This window comes from Bos taurus, chromosome 9, assembly GCF_002263795.3.
Source record: "Bos taurus isolate L1 Dominette 01449 registration number 42190680 breed Hereford chromosome 9, ARS-UCD2.0, whole genome shotgun sequence".
Lineage (NCBI taxonomy): Eukaryota > Metazoa > Chordata > Mammalia > Artiodactyla > Bovidae > Bos > Bos taurus.
Window position 1 is genome coordinate 45,739,200 of NC_037336.1, and position 15,516 is coordinate 45,754,715.

The following is a 15,516-nucleotide window of genomic DNA, read 5'->3' on the forward strand; positions in this document are numbered from 1 at the left end:
TTACTGAATCACAGTGATGGTCATTTCTTTATACATTATCTGTGGCTGATTTGTAGTACAGTGGCAGAGATGAGTAGTTGCGCCACAAGAAATGAATTGTATGGCCCTCAAACTCTAAAATGTTTACTATTTGATACTTCATGGACAAAGTTTGTTGATGCCTAGTTAAAGGAATACACAGTCTTTGAAGTAGTCTAGGAGGTTAGGGCTCTTCTTTGCTTTAATCTGCCTATTTAGAATTCCCCAGGTGCTGGAGATGGTTCTTGTCTTTGTCAGGAAGAATTTAAAGAGCTATAACTCAGCAAGAAATTAACCTTGCTGTTGATATTATAAATCTTCTACCATGATTGTGGTAGAAGGGCTCCACCCTGCCTTGGTTTTTGTGACCAAGTCTCTATCTTTTGATTGCAGTTTGTGTACCTGAGATTCTGGTTTTACTACAGTGGACTGGAGACCTTATCAGGGGACCTACTGTCATCCCTCTACCTGCCCCAACACCTGACCCTGCTGTTTTCTCCTTGCTCATATTAATCTTTCTTAAAACCTTAATATATCCCCTCTATTCATTCTGGTGATTGTTCCATGTCACCTGCTGTCAGACTGCCCTAAATCAGCCTTGAGTTTTTCCTTGAGTTTTAGCTGATTGGCCTGAGGTCAGTTTTCTTAGTCATTAACTTCCTGACTTTCTTCTATCCCCAGTAGAGGGACTTTCTCAGATGACAGTTCCTATTTCTGTGACTATAGTTCTTTAGCATAAATATCCAAGCCTTGTTGATGATGATTTTTGTCTATTAAAGCTGATAAATTGCTGTGAGTCTTTTGGGAAAGATGGCCCTTATTGACCTTATTGTCAAGGCTATGTGAGTTGTGAGTGAGTCTGACTCCCTTGGCCAGTCCTTAGGGCAGCAGATGCAGAGGGGAAGACTTGAAGTCTGTGTTCAGTGAAAGCGCTAAAATATTGAGACCTTTCCAGACTTGGCTGTGGGCCAAAATTTTTCTTGGATGAGAAGCTTGAGTGGTTTTGACCAGTCTCCCATTTGACAGGATCCATTCAAGCTGGTTTTAGAAAAGGCAGAGGAACCAGAGATCAAATTCCCAATATCTGCTGGATCATGGAAAAAGCAAGAGAGTTCCAGAAAAAAACATCTATTTTTGCTTTATTGACTATGCCAAAACCTTTGACTGTGTGGATCACAATAAACTGTGGAAAATTCTGAAAGAGGTGGGAATACCAGACCACCTGACCTGCCTCTTGAGAAACCTATATGCAGGTCAGGAAGCAACAATTAGAATTGGACATGGAACAACAGAGTGGTTCCAAATAGGAAAAGGAGTACATCAAGGCTGTATATTGTCGCCCTGCTTATTTAACTTATATGCAGAGTACATCATGAGAAATGCTGGGCTGGAAGAAGCACAAGCTGGGATCAAGATTGCCAGGAGAAATATCAATAACCTCAGATATGCAGATGACACTACCTTTATGGCAGAAAGTGAAGAGGAACTAAAAAGCCTCTTGGTGAAAGTGAAAGTGGAGAGTGAAAAAGTTGGCTTAAAGCTCAACATTCAGAAAACAAAGATCATGGCATCTGGTCCCATCACTTCAGGGGAAATAGATGGGGAAACAGTGTCAGGTTTTATTTTTTGGGGCTCAAAAATCCCTTCAGATGGTGATTGCAGCCATGAAATTAAAAGACGCTTACTCCTTGGAAGGAAAGTTATGACCAACCTAGATAGCATGTTGAAAAGCAGAGACATTACTTTGCCAACAAAAGTCTGTCTAGTCAAGGCTATGGTTTTTCCAGTAGTCATGTATGGATGTGAGAGTTGGACTGTGAAGAAGGCTGAGCGTGGAAGAATTGATGCTTTTGAACTGTGGTGTTGGAGAAGACTCTTGAGAGTCCCTTGGACTGCATGGAGATCCAACCAGTCCATTCTAAAGGAGATCAGTCCTGGGTGTTCTTTGGAAGGAATGATGATAAAGCTGAATCTCCAGTACTTTGGCCACCTCATGCGAAGAGTTGACTCATTAGAAAAGACTCTGATGCTGGGAGGGATTGGGGGCAGGAAGAGAAGGGGACGACAGAGGATGAGATGGCTCGATGGCATCGCTGACTCGATAGACATGAGTTTGAGTGAACTCCAGGAGTTGGTGATGGACAGGGAGGCCTGGCGTGCTGCGATTCATGGGGTTGCAAAGAGTCGGACACGACTGAGCAACTGAACTGATGGAGTAAGAATTACCCATCAAAAAAAAAAAAAAAAACCAGCACAGGGACTTCCCTGGGGGTACAGTGAATAAGAATCTGAGAATAAGAATCTGCCTGCCAATGCAGGGGTTCGATCCTGGTCCAGGAACATTCCATATGCCATGGAGTAACTAGGCCTGTGAGCCATAACTGCTGAGTCCACACACTGGAAACTGCCAGCTCCAACACTCAGCCTGCATGCCCAGAGTCCATGCTCTGGGAGAAGCCACAACACTGAGAAGCCCACACACCACAAGGAAGAGTAAGCCCCTACTCTCAGCAACTAGAGAAAGCCAGTGCAATACAACAGAGACTCAGTGCAGCCAAAAAAAATTTAACAAAAGAAAATCACAGATTATACTTTAAACTTCTTTCACTAAGCCAGTTTGTGGTTTTAATTTAGTAATTAAAGATAAGAAATATGTCTTTGTGTGTACATGCTAAGTTGCTTCAGTCATGTTCAACTCTGTGTGACCCTATGGATTGTAGCCTGCCCAGGCTCCTTTGTCCCTGAGATTCTCCAGGAACAATTACTGGAGTGGGCTGCCATTTCCTCCTTCAGGTAATCTTTCCAACCCAGGGGCTGAACCCATGTCTCTTACGTCTCCTGCATTGGCAGGTGGGTTCTTTACCACTAGTGCTGCCTGGGAAGCCCCTCTGTGCTCTGTAAACCTAACTTTTGGGACATTTCTAGGATTTTACATATGTAACCTCACCCTATATTTGAAGGAAGAGTTACACATACTCAAGTTTGTGTTGGGGGCTCTGCCATTGTGTGTTTGAGAAATTTCCTTCTCTAATTCAGTTTCATATCCGTAAAGTATAACTCACTTCACTGTGAATATTAGCAGACTATCACATATAAAATGAGTAACACATAATAGGCACTAAATAAATGTTAATTCTTCCTAGTAAAACTATAATTTCCTTCATGGAACCAAGAGAAAAAAGGATATTTCTCCTCCTTAGACCAATAAGCTTCCCTGGTGGCTCAGATGGTAAAGAGTCTGCCTGCAATGCGGGAGACATGGGTTTGATTCCTTGGTCAGGAAGATCCCCTGGAGAAGGAAATGGCAACCCGATCCAGTATTCTTGCCTGGAAAATCCCATGGATGGAAGAGTCTGGCAGGCTACAGTCAATGGGATTGCAAAGAATCAGACGTGACTGAGCAACTTCACTTTCTTTTAGATTAATAAAGCAAGCAATCTTCCCTTACTGGCTTTGTATAGTTGAAGTAGTGAGAAATTTATGTCATAGCCCTGAGAAGAGCTGGGAAATTTGGGATGAATGGTGAGGGTAGAAAGAAGGGAATTAGGGGCTGCTGATTCAGCTCGAGTTTTAAGTACTTGAATTTATCTATGAACCTCTTACATAAGAATGCCTCAGTTATTTAAAATAAGATTAAAAATGAAAGGAGTGATATCTGGAGATATCTACAAGGAAAATGAATTCTGCCATTATAATGACCTTAAAGCTCTGGCTAATGATCAAATTCAGTTGGTTAACAGATGGGTTGAACACACTCAGGTTGTGAAGAAACCAAGGGGAGTAGGTCACAAAAATACAACTATCAAAATTAGGTAATAAGCCAGAAAAAGCTGCTATTCTTTAGAATTTAAATGGAATTAGAGGTTTTAAATGGCACTATCATCCCCATCTGAATGGCTTTGTCTTTGAGTTGCTGTTGAAGCAACTTGGCATACATGCACAAAGCACATATTTCATATCTTTAATCACTTAATTAAAACCACAAACTGACTTGGTGAAAGCAGTTTAAGGTATAATCTGTGATTTTCTTTTTTTTTTTTTTTTTTTAATTTTTTGACTGCACTGAGTCTCTGTTGTAGTGCACTGGCTTTCTCTAGTTGCTGAGAGTAGGGGCTACTCTTCCTTGTGGTGTGCGGGCTTCTCAGTGTTGTGGCTTCTCCCTGAGCATGGACTCTAGGCGTGCAGGCTCAGTAGTTGGAGCTGGCAGTTTCTAGAATGTGGGCTCAGCAGTTATGGCTCACAGGCCTAGTTGCTCCATGGCATGTGGAATCTTCCTGGACCAGGATTGAACCCCTGCATTGGCAGGCAGATTCTTATTCTCAGAGACTCTGAAGGACTCATATGCTCATGTGACACTGAAGAAGATTTGCACTGCACACAGAGCTTCAAAGTACCTTCATGGTTATGAATCTCTGACCCGTAACACTGGATATTGTGGACAAATTTCTCATTCAGTATCCTTGAATGACTTTAACCTTGTTTCACCTGGAGTAAGTGTCTTTCCTTAGTAAGGGTCTTTCAAACCCAGAGTTTTTAGATAAAATTTTAAAAAGTAAATCAAGTCTCTGCTATTCCTACTTTTACACTAAATTTAGGAGTAAATTTCACTCTCATTGGAACAATTGAGGGGGTAAAACCTTAATTTTTCAATTTGAGATTTTCAATTGCTTTTAAACAACTGACGCTGATTTGGAAGTTTTAAGACACTGTGGCAGATTCATTTTGATATTTGGCAAAACTAATACAATTTTGTAAAGTTTAAAAATAAAATAAAATTAAAAAAAATAAAAACAAATTAAAAAAAAAAGAACTCAACTCTGTATGTGTGTTATGTACAAAATATCTTTTGTGTTTAAATATTTAACAGAAAAAGTGAAAATGTATATTAACAAATGATGTTTAAATATTTAAGGACACATTTAAATAAACTAATGAATAGAACTAATTTTCAAAATGGAATTTAAACTGTTGATTCATCCTCTCAGCAAATTATTTAATGAACATGTACTATGAATCAAGTAATCTCTTTAAGATTTGGATATATGGAAGGGAACAGCAAACCATTTTTTAGAATAAGACACTAATATATTGATGAATATATAATAGATCTGCTACTGCTAAGTCACTTCAGTTGTGTCCGACTCTGTGTGACCCCATAGATGGCAGCCCACCAGGCTCCCTTGTCCCTGGGATTCTCCAAGCAAAAACACTGGAGTGGGTTGCCATTTCCTTCTCCAATGCATGAAAGTGAAAAGTGAAAGTGAAGTTGCTCAGTCGTGTCCGACCCTCAGCAACCCCATGGACTGCAGCCTACCAGGCTCCTCTGTCCATGGGGTTTTCCAGGCAGGAATACTGGAGTGGGGTGCCATTGCCTTCTCCAATATAGTAGGTCAGGCAGATCTAAATGCTTTGAAGACAGCAAAAGTACATGTAAAAATGGAGAGCAGAAGAGGTGTCTGGGGAAGGCTATGAGTTTTGTTATACAGGGTGGGGCAGGGAAGGCTTCATTGATAAAAGGATGTTTCATCAGACTTGTACTCTGCATTGAAGATACAGAGAAACTGAGGTGAAGTGGAAGTTGTGGGTGTTTAGGTGAAGTGAAACTAACGAGGGTCACCAATTGAGAATGCAGAGTAAAGACATTGCAATCTGTATTTCTCTTTCAGTAAAGTTATGTGTGTGAAAATCTCAAATATTCTATGTGTGAGCATATCTAGTGAAAGAATGAAATAAATATGTTTTCTTTCCAATAGAGGATAAACCCATTATCTGGATAAACCCGTGTCTGCAAAATAAAGCACACTGACAAAATTACCGTTGAAAACAGAAAATGAGGAATTTCCCTTTAGCAGCAGTACTACTACAAGTTATGAAAGTGCTTTTTTGACTCTTAGAGTAAAAAAAAAATAAAGCTAACTTGGAATCAATCAACTTAATTTGAATTCAGTTTATAAATATATATAAGGTGTCTGGCCATCAACCTCTGTTAAAGGAGCTCGGATTTAAGGTTGTTTCGCATGCTGTGACGAACAATACCTCTGCTCAGTTATGCCGCATTTGTGCCTTTGCGATGCTAGAATTCAGCTGCTGCTGCTGCTGCTAAGTCGCTTCAGTTGTGTCCGACTCTGTGCGATCCCATAGATGGCAGCCCACCAGGCTCCTCCGTTCCTGGGATTCTCCAGGCAAGAACACTGGAGTGGGTTGCCATTTCCTTCTCCAATGCAGGAAAGTGAAAAGTCAAAGTGAATTCGCTCAGTCATGTCCGACTCCTAGCGACCCCATGGACTACAGCCTACCAGGCTTCTCTGTCCATGGGATTTTCCAGGCAAGAGTACTGGAGTGGGGTGCCATCGCCTTCTCCGAGAATTCAGCAGTAAGGTATTATCTAATGTTGAAGAAAAGTGTTTTGACGCTGTAGCTTTAAAAGGACTATGTGTTAGGATATTATCCATGAAAATAGTTTTCCCATAGGAGAACGAGCTCTGTAAAGCAAAGAATGACCACAGGGAATAAACAGAAATTCTATAGAGCATTTTTTTTTTTTTCTACAGAGCATTTGAAGAACTTTAACAAAATAACTTTTTATGTTGCAGAATATACTTCCTAAAATGTTCCAGGAAAGTCATAACCATTTATTCCTCTAGTCATCAAGGTGAGAGAATATACTTGGCTAAGGAACCAGCTGTCCTTGGTGGCTGATTCTGTTCCCCACTGTGTTGCTGTTTGTTCTCCGCAGTAGGTGAGAGGTTCATGTAAAGCAGTCTTCTCGAGAAGGAAAACAGAGCCTTTAGTCTGCTTTCCTTTTCTCGTTCTCTGAATTTTGTTTTTAATAGATTATTTTATCTGATACTTAGATTGTTTGATAAACCTTTTACATTCTGGGTATATTTTTAGTTTCAGAAAATACATTTATTCAGTCATCTTCAAAAGGTGGCTGTACTGCGGTAAGTTTCCAAGTTCCCTTTCAGCCCTAAGTAAATATGTTTGACTTGGGACAGCCACCAAACAAGTTTGCTTTTGTGTATCTACTTCCCAGATGGCACAAAGAGGGTAGAGTGGCAAGTAGAATTGTTCAAAGTACAGTCTACTGTTTGTTGTCATGCCTTGTAGATCAGTCATATTGGGGGAATTGACTAACACTGATTATAGTTGCTTGTTGAAGAGTTACTGGGAGAGATAGATGAGAAGAAAGCACTGATTAAGAGACTTTCCTGTTTATCTCATTGAGGTGACTGCCAAGAAAAGTTGGCTGTTTTTAATTACAGCTATCTCTCTATTCTAGAGCCACTGAACACTGCAGATAAGCTGTATACAATTCAACTAATCATTGAGAAGTTTGCAAATAATTGAATGTTTGCTATCCTGCAGGTAAAATGGTAATTAACATGCTTAGTCCCATCAACATACTTGACATTATGAACACATAATAATAATCCAGGGCCAGCTATCTTTGCAATGGCAAAAATGGGGCATTTTTAAGCCAACATTTATTACTTGCCTAAAAATTACTCACTTTGTGAATAAAGCTATGGTGTTTTATATTATCTTCAATTTTCCCTACTTTTGCTGAATATACATTCTTCAAACTGATGCTTACATAGTATGAATTTTATTATGTATTTCACTCAAAGTTATAATTAAAGATCTATTATCTAAAAATTAAAGTAATAGTGGTTTTGATTTGCATTTCTCTGATAATGAGTGATGTTGAGCATCTTTTCATGTGTTTGTTAGCCATCTGTATGTCTTTTTTGCTCAACATCACTCATTATCAGAGAAATGCAAATCAAAACCACTATGAGGTACCATTTCACACCAGTCAGAATGGCTGCGATCCAAAAGTCTACAAATAATAAATGCTGGAGAGGGTGTGGAGAAAAGGGAACCCTCTTACACTGTTGGTGGGAATGCAAACTAGTACAGCCACTATGGAGAACAGTGTGGAGATTCCTTAAAAAACTGGAAATAGAACTGCCTTATGATCCAGCAACCCCACTGCTGGGCATACACACTGAGAAAACCAGAAGGGAAAGAGACACGTGTACCCCAATGTTCATCGCAGCACTGTTTATAATAGCCAAGACATGGAAGCAACCTAGATGTCCATCAGCAGATGAATGGATAAGAAAGCTGTGGTACATATACACAATGGAGTATTACTCAGCCATTAAAAAGAATACATTTGAATCAGTTCTAATGAGGTGGATGAAACTGGAGCCTATTATACAGAGTGAAGTAAGCCAGAAGGAAAAACATAAATACAGTATACTAACGCATATATATGGAATTTAGAAAGATGGTAACAATAACCCGGTGTACGAGACAGCAAAAGAGACACTGATGTATAGAACAGTCTTATGGACTCTGTGGGAGAGGGAGAGGGTGGGAAGATTTGGGAGAATGGCAATGAAACATGTAAAATATCATGTAGGAAACGAGTTGCCAGTCCAGGTTCGATGCATGATGCTGGATGCTTGGGGCTGGTGCACTGGGACGGCCCAGAGGGATGGTATGGGGAGGGAGGAGGGAGGAGGGTTCGGGATGGGGAACACATGTATACCTGTGGTGGATTCATTTTGATATTTGGCAAAACTAATACAATTATGTAAAGTTTAAAAATAAAATTAGAGAGGAAAAAAAAAAAAGAAACAAACAAACAAAAAAAAAGTAATAGCATTCATCCTGCAAATTAGTGTAATTGTACATGATTTAATATTTAGTTTCAAACCTTACAAAACTCAGGTTAATTCAACCACATTTAAAATATAATTTTTCTTACTATTTTATATGACTTATCTATGTATTATATCTATATTAAGTGTAAATTGATTATTCTTCAAGTATAATAATCAGAGAAAAATACTTGTGATAATATATCTTCCAAAATGCATACTTTTGCTATGAAAAACAGTTGATAAATATCTCAGATTATTTCAGAGAATATTTATATAAAATATGCACATACTATATTTCATTTCTACTGTGAAACACTGCTAAATTGTACTGTGGAGAGCTAATGCTCTAAAATATCTGAGTACAAACTGATATGTAATGTGGCATGCTATGAAACATTGCTTCAAAGAAAGCTAAAACTTCAGAGGCTTTTTCAAAATAAAAATCATAAAATCTTTATTTTAAAAAGTGCTCAGAATTTTCAGACTACAAAGGATACTCTTTGGGGGCATTAACTGTATTTTTGAAATCTGAGTTTTAAAAGCTGGCAGTATTTAGAAAGTATATTTATTCTTTATGGTACCTTTTGTAAAGAATAAAAAACTCTGCAATTTTTATTGAATGTCTTTCATAGTTTAAGTCCAGGTGTTGGCCAGAAAATAAATCATATTATTACTCTACTATTTCATAAGGACCTAATTAGAACTTTAATTCTAAATCATAGTTCATTTGTATATCCACTGAAAATTCTTTATTAAAAGCGAATTGTCCCTTTATGGGAATATTTGTGAAAAGACTTTTTTAGTTTCTAAGATAAAGGAGGTTACTATCACTATTTTTCTTGAAAGAGAATACTGGTCATTTTTGGTACTTTTAAAATATACTTAAATAATACTTATTTTAATAAATCACTTACCAGGCTTGTTGCTATTCAATCACTCAGTCATGTCTGACTGTTTGGAATCCCATGGACTGCAGCATGCCAGGCCTCCCTGTCCCTCATCATCTCCTGAAGTTTGCCCAAGTTCATGTCCTTTGCGTTGGTGATGCCATCAGCCATCTCATCTTCTCATGGCCTGTTCTCCTTCTGCCCTCAATCTTTCCCAGCATCAGGACTCATTTCTTTGAAACCTATAAATCTTCTGTCAGGTGGAACATTCTCTGTGGAAAAAGGAATGTTAAGGGCCATTACTGGCCTTAACTTTGTTGAGGTGGTTTCCTGCGGACCTCTGGATACCATCTCTAGAGCATGAACACAGGAATAATTTAAGTATTTTATGATTTTTTTCTAAAGGTGTCGATTGGAATGATTTTTAAACTAAGATTATATCACTATTTGCTTATAGGATAAATATCTTTGAGATCATTAATGTTCTTTTGTTTTTGGTTTGACTTCTTTAAATTTCCTCTGCGAGTTCCATTTGGGTCACCTTACATAATTCATACATTTTCTGTGGTATTAGTGTTCTTTTAGCTTAGATCTTTGATCATCAAGTGTGTGTTGTGTATGTATCTCTTCACAGCAACTAGCATATACTAAGTTCTTTATAAATATTGTTGAATGAATGTATATTTATTATTCTCTCTATATTTATATATATATGGCTCATGGTTTTTGTGAAGTATGTTCAATGTCCATCAAATTATATTAAACAATCTTCAAGATTGATAGCATTTCTGGTTCTGATACTTTGATATCTGGAAAAGTAGTACTATACAGGTGACATAAGGCAAAGTGGATAATTCTTCAAGCATAGTCAATAGTACTCCAGTGAAATGAAATAGATCTATTAACCTGTTAATAAAATGAAATCCAATGGGATTTTTAAATGACTGAAAAGACAAGAGGGAAAGTTATAGTCTGATAGTGACAGCTGGCAAGCTTGCCTTAAATGCTTTTAGGGACAAAATTGATAACGTCCACAACTGGCTACAGTTCAGGGTACCCAATTCCAATGTGCTGTCAACCGTATATATTTACTATTGATTAACACTCTAGCTACATTCTTTTTGGACATTTTGATGTAGAGAAGTTATTTAATTTTAGGGGCAGCACCCATATAGCTTTTTTCCAGACATGAGATTAAAATATATGAAAACAGAATCAATTAATATGTTGCCATTTGTAAAGTTAACATTTTCATTAATCATAGCTTATAAATCTAAGGAAACTGCTTTGGAGTCAAAGAATATACCAATTTTATTAAAAAAGGAGGAAACCATTTGAAAATAATGTGTATGTTATTGGGCTAAATAGTGGATGAATATATACAAATAGTATGTTGCTTTCCAAGGAATATGCATACATGTGGATCACATGTACAGAATCAGGTGAATTCAGCATAAATGTTGATGTCCATTCCAGAGATCCACCTTATGCTATATATTAGAACTTTCTTTCAAGCCTTAATGACGCCTCAAATTTCACAATATACAAAAAAACCAAGCTTAAACAAGTAAGACTGTTCTTACTTGTGTACATAGAAATTTGCCTCATTTATTAAAGGGGTCACATGTTTTTTCACTTGAGAAATATTTGTTGGATGCTGCTGCTGCTGTTTACGGAGAAGGCAATGGCTCCCCACTCCAGTACTCGTGCCTGGAAAATCCCATGGACGGAGAGCCTGATAGGCTGCAGTCCATGGGGTCGCTAGGAGTTGGACACGACTGAACGACTTCACTTTCACTTTTCACTTTCCTGCATTGGAGAAGGAAATGGCAACCCACTCCAGTGTTCTTGCCTGGAGAATCCCAGGGACAGGGGAGCCTGGTGGGCTGCCGTCTCTGGGGTTGCACAGAGTTGGACACGACTGAAGCAACTTAGCAGCAGCTGCTGTTTCATTGCTAGGTTGTGTCTGATCCTTTGTAAACTCCTCGGCTGTAGCCTGCCAGGCTCCTCTGTCCATGGGATTTTCCAGGCAAGAATACTGGAGTGGTTGCCATTTCCTTCTCCAAGGAATCTTCCTGACCCAGGAATTGAATCTGGGTCTCTTGCATTGGAGGCAGATTCTTTACCACTGAACCACCTAGAAATTCCCCTATTTTAGTGGAATATAGAACTAAAACAATCCTATTTTTATGAGCTTACATTCTATAGAGGATTAAAAAGCAAATCGTAAATAGGAAAATATAGAGTCAAATGGTAACAGGTACTTTGGGGGAAAAAATAAAGCAGGAAAAGGGGAATAGGAGCAATAAGTAGTAGGGTGGCCAGGAAAAACCTCACTGGGAAGGTATCTGAGTAACAATCTAGTGAAAATGAGGTTGTAAGTCATGGGGGGTCAAGGAGAGAGCATTTTAGAGGAGGAAATGATAGCCTTTTGAGAATTTGAGGGCCATCAAAGGCCCCAGTGTGGAATGGCAAACTGAGCCAAGGGAATTTAGTAGGACATTGTGCCAGAGGAGTGATGGGGTTTAAGGGAAATTGTTAAGAGCACTGTGGGCTGCTGTCAAGATAGTTGGATTTTGCTGAGTGTGAGATTGGGAAACTGCTGGAAGGTTTTGAGCAGAGGAGTGATTTTCTATTTTGGAACTGAAAGAATCATTCTGGGCACTGTGCTCCTCAGGCTGTAGGAGCCAGAGATGGAAGCAGGGCTATAGTGAATTGGATAATGGATTAGTGTTCAAACTGGATATACAACCTCCAAGGCTGCCTGAAAATTTTATAGGGACATAGTCTTTAAAGGAGTGAATTTCCAGATCAGCTCACTGCCTGAAACTTAGCTCCCTGGTAATGAATCTGAGGTCAAGGCATTGTGCTTGCTCATCCTTCCCATCTCCCATCTGACATCTCCTTTTGCTTTCAAAAGAAAGGCTTCTTTTCTCATTCGTTCCAGATTGTACCATGGTGCATTTCCCCAGGGTGTAAAAATTTCTAGAGTGAAAAATGAAGGGACAGTCTCAAATACTTGGACTTGACATCTTCACCTCTTCCACACCCCTTCTATTGCCAGAAAAACCACCACTCCTGTGGGAGATCACTTTGAGAGCAAAAACAAAATGAGATTGAGAAAAATACCTGATTTTAGCTTGTCACAGATTTCTGTCTTCTGCTTTATCCATTTGTCTATTTATCTCTATATCATAGAAATTTAGATTATCATAGAAGCCCAAATTATCTGAATTTAGATTCAGAAGATTGTTTCCACATGGATCTTTATTAAAACAATTATTTAAATTGAAAAATCAAATCAGACTTTTCTGATAGAAAAAAAATTAATTGTGGGAAAACTGGTTTGATAATGAGAATTGATTTCCTAACTCCATATTTTCCCTGAATTAACAAAGTCTGTAACTCTATGGCTTTGACAAAAATATATTTAAAGCCTGTGATATGAAATATTTTATCTAAAAATTAATTCTCCAAAATCATTAGGAATATAATTTTGATTTTGTCTTTACCCTTTTTAATTGTGTCTGGTAGAATAAAGAGCCTTTAACTGAAAGAGTAATAGATGTACAGAGTAGTTTTTTGGTAATTCTTTTTTTTTTTTTTTGCAGTATACTGTAAAATGATAATTCTTTTTTTTTGCAGTATACTCACCATAAATTAGAAACAAAATGACTCCAGTGATTAGACAAACAAACAAACAAACAAAAAACAGGTTGGATTTTGAGTTTCTTGTGTTCATCAAAATTAAATATTTAAATTATTAGTTGATTATTAAAACTTTATTGCTAGATGGATTTTTATAATGAAACTTGGATAAAGTTCAGATAGTTTAGTAACATTAAAAAAAACCCTAAATTTCTATCCCTACCCATTTGTATGATTAGAGTGTCTCAGTATGAAAATAAAAAATACCAAGTGAATTGCTGTTAAACGTTATTATACAATAAATTTTCATCTATGGATATACCAACTAATTTGGGGGGAAAAGCCCCATCTATTTCTTTAAGATGTACAATTCCAGTAAAATTTTACATTTACTTAATTATGAACTATTTTAAAGTTTATTGCCTCCATAAACGGTATTCCACTGATAATTGGAAAGATAACATAATTAAAAATCTCTTTTAAAAGAATTGAGGATGTTTAAGGCCCAGGAAATGAAAAGAAATTCAAGTTATATTTTTATTTCAGAAAATTGTTAGGTAATCAATAGAACATTCTAAACCAGCTCTACAAGCAAAAATGTAATTCTAACAGAATTACAAATGTGAACCATGTATTTTTAAATGTAACTTAAAATTTTAAAATAGGTGTGTTTATTTAAATTTCTTTTTTTAGTCCAATATATCAAAACATTATTTTAACATTATGTAATCAATAGAAAAATTATTGAATTTATACTCAGTTTTCATATTGATTTTTTGAAAATCAGTGGTGTGCATTTTGCCTTATAGCACTTCTCACTCTAGACTAGCTATATCTCAAGTGCTCAGTAGCCATATATTGCTAGTGGCTAATGGTTATTGGGTAACATGTTGTTATGTTGTTGTTTAGCTGCTCAGTCATGTCTGACTCTTTTGTGATCACAACATGCTGTACAGCACACCTCTAAGTTTTAAATTTCCTTGAAGCTTAGCAGCCAAAAACTTTTGCAGTCAAAGAAAATTGCCTACAATGCAGGAGACATGGGTTTGATTCCAGGGTCAGGAAGATCCCCTGGAGTAGGAAATGACAACCCACTCTAGTAATCTTGCCTGTGAAATTCCACAGATAGAAGAGCTTGGCAGGTCCAAGTCCATGGGGTCACAGAAGAGTTGGATACAACTTAGTGACTAAACAACAATATAAGGTAAGGTAAGTTAAGATAAGTCACTTCAGTCGTGTCCGACTCTGTGTGACCCCATAGACGGCAGCCCACCAGGCTCCCCCGTCCCTGGGATTCTCCAGGCAAGAACACTGGAGTGGGTTGCCATTTCCTTCTCCAATGCAGGAAAGTGAAAAGTGAAAGTGAAGTCTTCAGTCATGCCTGATTCTTAGCGACCCCTTGGACTGCAGCCTACGAGGCTCCTCCGTCCATGGGATTTTCCAGGCAAGAATACTGGAGTGGGGTGCCATTGCCTTCTCCAAAACAACAATATAAACCCATATAAAATATATGTATATAATATATGTAATATAGTAGTATATGTAATATAAACTTCTGGGTGGTTACAGAATGGAAACACAAGTTTAATTAGTAAAGAAAAGAGTTTACTATTTCTACCTCTTTAAAAAAGTGCTTATTCATATTTTTAATTGGCAGATGGGGTTAAATTGATATGACTTTATGATTCCATGTTCAGTTCAGTTCAGTCACTCAGTCGTGTCTGACTCTTTGCAACCCCATGAATTGCAGCACTCCAGGCCTCCCTGTCCATCACCAACTCCCAGAGTTCACTCAAACTCACGTCCGTCGAGTTGCTGATGCCATCCAGCCATCTCACCCTCTGTCGTCCCCTTCTCCTCCTGCCCCCAATCCCTCCCAGCATCAGAGTCTTTTCCAATGAGTCAACTCTTTGCATGATGTGGCCAAAGTACTGGAGTTTCAGCTTTAGCATCATTCCTTCCAAAGAACACCCAGGGCTGTTATCCTTTAGAATGGACTGGTTGGATCTCCATGAGGTATATGTAAAATAAAAAAGTTCATCCTTTACAGCAATTTAAATGCATAATGAAATTTTCAGTTGTTGACTTAGAAATGTTTAGAGGAGTATGTAAGCAAATGTGTTTTGAAGACTACTTTATTGTTTTTGTTCAATGCCCAAATTGTGTCCAGCTATTTGCAACCTCAAAGACTGCAACTCCCCAGGCTTCTCTGTCCTCCAATATCACTGGGAGTTTACTCAAGTTCATGTCCATTGAGTCAGTGATGCCATCCAACCATGTCATCCTCT